Below are 5,000 nucleotides of genomic sequence, written 5' to 3'. Positions count from 1 at the left end.
TCTCTCTCTCTCCTCCGTCAGGTAGAGAGCACAGCGGAGGGCGAGGCCCAGAGGTATTTTGACCATGTTACTAACCCCTCTCTCTCTCTCTCCTCCCTCCGTCAGGTAGAGAGCACAGCGGAGGGCGAGGCCCAGAGGTATTTTGACCATGTTACTAACCCTCTCTCTCTCTCCTCCTCCGTCAGGTAGAGAGCACAGCGGAGGGCGAGGCCCAGAGGTATTTTGACCATGTTACTAACCCCTCTCTCTCTCTCCTCCCTCCCTCAGGTAGAGAGCACGGCGGAGGGCGAGGCCCAGAGGTATTTTGACCATGTTACTAACCCCTCTCTCTCTCCTCCCTCCTCAGGTAGAGAGCACGGCGGAGGGCGAGGCCCAGAGGTATTTTGACCATGTTACTAACCCTCTCTCTCTCTCTCTCCCTCCGTCAGGTAGAGAGCACGGCGGAGGGCGAGGGCGAGGCCCAGGTAGAGAGGTATTTTGACCATGTTACTAACCCCTCTCTCTCTCTCCTCCCTCCGTCAGGTAGAGAGCACGGCGGAGGGCGAGGCCCAGAGGTATTTTGACCATGTTACTAACCCCTCTCTCTCTCCTCCCATGTTACTAACCCCTCTCTCTCTCTCTCTCCTCCGTCAGGTAGAGAGCACGCGGAGGGCGAGGCCCAGAGGTATTTTGACCCCCTCTCTCTCTCATGTTACTAACCCCTCTCTCTCTCTCCCTCCGTCAGGTAGAGAGCACAGCGGAGGGCGAGGGCGACCATGTTACTAGGCCCAGAGGTATTTTGACCATGTTACTAACCCCTCTCTCTCTCCTCCCCTCCGTCAGGTAGAGAGCACAGCGGAGGGCCCAGAGGTATTTTGAGGCCCAGAGGTATTTTTGACCATGTTACTAACCCCTCTCTCTCTCTCTCCTCCGTCAGGTAGAGAGCACAGCGGAGGGCGAGGCCCAGAGGTATTTTGACCATGTTACTAACCCCTCTCTCTCTCTCTCTCCCTCCGTCAGGTAGAGAGCACAGCGGAGGGCGAGGCCCAGGGTATTTTGACCATGTTACTAACCCCTCTCTCTCTCCTCCCTCCGTCAGGTAGAGAGCACAGCGGAGGGCGAGGCCCAGAGGTATTTTGACCATGTTACTAACCCTCTCTCTCTCTCTCCCTCCCTCAGGTAGAGAGCACAGCGGAGGGCGAGGCCCAGAGGTATTTTGACCATGTTACTAACCCCTCTCTCTCTCTCTCCCTCAGGTAGAGAGCACGGCGGAGGGCGAGGCCCAGAGGTATTTTGACCATGTTACTAACCCTCTCTCTCTCTCTCTCCTCCCTCAGGTAGAGAGCACGGCGGAGGGCGAGGCCCAGAGGTATTTTGACCATGTTACTAACCCCTCTCTCTCTCTCCTCCCTCCGTCAGGTAGAGAGCACGGCGGAGGGCGAGGCCCAGAGGTATTTTGACCATGTTACTAACCCTCCCTCAGGTAGAGAGCACTCTCTCCCCTCTCTCCCTCAGGTAGAGAGCACGGCGGAGGGCGAGGCCCTAACCCCTCTCTCTCTCTCTCCTCCCTCCGAGGTATTTTGACCATGTTATTTTGACCATGTTACCCCTCTCTCTCTCTCCCCTCCGTCAGGTAGAGAGCACAGCGGAGGGCGAGGCCCAGAGGTATTTTGACCATGTTACTAACCCCTCTCTCCTCCGTCAGGTAGAGAGCACAGCGGAGGGCGAGGCCCAGAGGTATTTTGACCATGTTACTAACCCCTCTCTCTCTCTCCCTCCCTCCGTCAGGTAGAGAGCACGGCGGAGGGCGAGGCCCAGGGGTATTTTGACCATGTTACTAACCCCTCTCTCTCCCTCCGTCAGGTAGAGAGCACGGCGGAGGGCGAGGCCCAGAGGTCCCTCCTCAGGTAGAGAGCACGGCGGAGGGCGAGGCCCAGAGGTATTTTGACCATGTTACTAACCCCTCTCTCTCTCCCTCCCTCAGGTAGAGAGCACGGCGGAGGGCGAGGCCCAGAGGTATTTTGACCATGTTACTAACCCCTCTCTCTCCTCCCTCAGGTAGAGAGCACAGCGGAGGGCGAGGCCCAGAGGTATTTTGACCATGTTACTAACCCCTCTCTCTCTCTCTCCTCCCTCAGGTAGAGAGCACGGCGGAGGGCGAGGCCCAGAGGTATTTTGACCATGTTACTAACCCCTCTCTCTCTCTCTCCTCCCTCAGGTAGAGAGCACGGCGGAGGGCGAGGCCCAGAGGTATTTTGACCATGTTACTAACCCCTCTCTCTCTCCTCCTCCGTCAGGTAGAGAGCACGGCGGAGGGCGAGGCCCAGAGGTATTTTGACCATGTTACTAACCCTCTCTCTCTCTCCTCCCTCCGTCAGGTAGAGAGCACAGCGGAGGGCGAGGCCCAGAGGTATTTTGACCATGTTACTAACCCTTCTCTCTCTCCCTCCCTAGAGAGCACAGCGGAGGGCACCCAGGCGGAGGGCGAGGCCCAGAGGTATTTTGACCATGTTACTAACCCCTCTCTCTCTCCTCCCTCCGTCAGGTAGAGAGCACGGCGGAGGGCGAGGCCCAGAGGTATTTTGACCATGTTACTAACCCCTCTCTCTCTCTCTCTCCTCCCTCCGTCAGGTAGAGAGCACGGCGGAGGGCGAGGCCCAGAGGTATTTTGACCATGTTACTAACCCTCTCTCTCTCTCTCCTCCGTCAGGTAGAGAGCACGGCGGAGGGCGAGGCCCAGAGGTATTTTGACCATGTTACTAACCCTCTCTCTCTCCTCCTCCCTCCATGTTACAGGTAGAGAGCACAGCGGAGGGCGAGGCCCAGAGGTATTTTGACCATGTTACTAACCCCTCTCTCTCTCTCCTCCCTCCGTCAGGTAGAGAGCACAGCGGAGGGCGAGGCCCAGAGGTATTTTGACCATGTTACTAACCCCTCTCTCTCTCCCTCCCTCCCGTCAGGTAGAGAGCACAGCGGAGGGCGAGGCCCAGAGGTATTTTGACCATGTTACTAACCCCTCTCTCTCTCTCCTCCTCCGTCAGGTAGAGAGCACGGCGGAGGGCGAGGCCCAGAGGTATTTTGACCATGTTACTAACCCCTCTCTCTCTCCTCCCTCCGTCAGGTAGAGAGCAGGCGAGGCCCAGAGGTATTTTGACCATGTTACTAACCCCTCTCTCTCTCCTCCTCCCTCGGTAGGCCCAGAGGTATTTTGACCATGTTACTAACCCCTCTCTCTCTCTCTCCCTCAGGTAGAGAGCACGGCGGAGGGCGAGGCCCAGAGGTATTTTGACCATGTTACTAACCCCTCTCTCTCTCTCTCCCCTCCGTCAGGTAGAGAGCACGGCGGGAGGGCGGAGAGGCGAGGCCCAGAGGTATTTTGACCATGTTACTAACCCCTCTCTCTCTCTCTCTCCTCCCTCCGTCAGGTAGAGAGCACAGCGGAGGGGCGAGGCCCAGAGGTATTTTGACCATGTTACTAACCCCTCTCTCTCTCCCTCCGTCAGGTAGAGAGCACGGCGGAGGGCGAGGCCCAGAGGTATTTTGACCATGTTACTAACCCTCTCTCTCTCCTCCCTCCGTCAGGTAGAGAGCACAGCGGAGGGCGAGGCCCAGAGGTATTTTGACCATGTTACTAACCCTCTCTCTCTCTCTCCTCCTCCGAGGCCCAGGGGTATTTTGACCATGTTACTAACCCCTCTCTCTCCTCCCTCCCTCAGGTAGAGAGCACGGCGGAGGGCGAGGCCCAGAGGTATTTTGACCATGTTACTAACCCTCTCTCTCTCTCCCTCCCTCAGGTAGAGAGCACGGCGGAGGGCGAGGCCCAGAGGTATTTTGACCATGTTACTAACCCCTCTCTCTCTCCCCCTCAGGTAGAGAGCACGGCGGAGGGCGAGGCCCAGAGGTATTTTGACCATGTTACTAACCCCTCCTCTCTCTCTCCTCCGTCAGGTAGAGAGCACGGCGGAGGGCGAGGCCCAGAGGTATTTTGACCATGTTACTAACCCCTCTCTCTCTCTCTCCCCTCCGTCAGGTAGAGAGCACAGCGGAGGGCGAGGCCCAGAGGTATTTTGACCATGTTACTAACCCCTCTCTCTCTCTCTCTCCCTCCGTCAGGTAGAGAGCACGGCGGAGGGCGAGGCCCAGAGGTATTTTGACCATGTTACTAACCCCTCTCTCTCTCTCTCCTCCCTCCGTCAGGTAGAGAGCACGGCGGAGGGCGAGGCCCAGAGGTATTTTGACCATGTTACTAACCCTCTCTCTCTCCTCCGTCAGGTAGAGAGCACAGCGGAGGGCGAGGCCCAGAGGTATTTTGACCATGTTACTAACCCCTCTCTCTCTCTCCTCCCTCAGGTAGAGAGCACAGCGGAGGGCGAGGCCCAGAGGTATTTTGACCATGTTACTAACCCCTCTCTCTCTCTCCCCTCCCTCAGGTAGAGAGCACGGCGGAGGGCGAGGCCCAGAGGTATTTTGACCATGTTACTAACCCCCTCTCTCTCTCCCTCCCTCAGGTAGAGAGCACGGCGGAGGGCGAGGCCCAGAGGTATTTTGACCATGTTACTAACCCCTCTCTCTCTCCGTCAGGTAGAGAGCACGGGGAGGGCGAGGCCCAGAGGTATTTTGACCATGTTACTAACCCCTCTCTCTCTCTCCTCCCTCCGTCAGGTAGAGAGCACGGCGGAGGGCGAGGCCCAGAGGTATTTTGACCATGTTACTAACCCTCTCCTCCGTCAGGTAGAGAGCACGGCGGAGGGCGAGGCCCAGAGGTATTTTGACCATGTTACTAACCCCTCCTCTCCCTCAGGTAGAGAGCACGGCGGAGGGCGAGGCCCAGAGGTATTTTGACCATGTTACTAACCCCTCTCTCTCTCTCTCCCATCCCCCTCTCTCTCTCCTCCGTCAGGTAGAGAGCACAGCGGAGGGCGAGGCCCAGAGGTATTTTGACCATGTTACTAACCCCTCTCTCTCTCTCTCCCCCTCCGTCAGGTAGAGAGCACAGCGGAGGGCGAGGCCCAGAGGTATTT

At 57.6% G+C, this 5,000-nt stretch overlaps 1 long non-coding RNA gene across 32 annotated transcripts in view; it reads left to right on the top strand.

Annotated features, from left to right (window-relative positions):
- LOC127923287 (uncharacterized) overlaps positions 1-4,823 on the top strand; it is a 10,814-nt gene extending 5,991 nt beyond the window's left edge. Inside the window, exon 3 of one of the 32 annotated variants that reach the window (XR_008113957.1) lies at positions 4,781-4,823. This is a non-coding gene — a long non-coding RNA (uncharacterized LOC127923287). The other 31 variants (XR_008113958.1, XR_008113959.1, XR_008113960.1 and 28 more) reach the window with 31 other exon arrangements.
- The last annotated feature ends 177 nt before the right edge of the window (positions 4,824-5,000 follow it).

Source organism: Oncorhynchus keta, unplaced genomic scaffold (genome assembly GCF_023373465.1).
Source record: "Oncorhynchus keta strain PuntledgeMale-10-30-2019 unplaced genomic scaffold, Oket_V2 Un_contig_2917_pilon_pilon, whole genome shotgun sequence".
In the NCBI taxonomy this organism is placed as follows: domain Eukaryota; kingdom Metazoa; phylum Chordata; class Actinopteri; order Salmoniformes; family Salmonidae; genus Oncorhynchus; species Oncorhynchus keta.
This window is presented reverse-complemented; position numbering and strand designations above follow the sequence as displayed.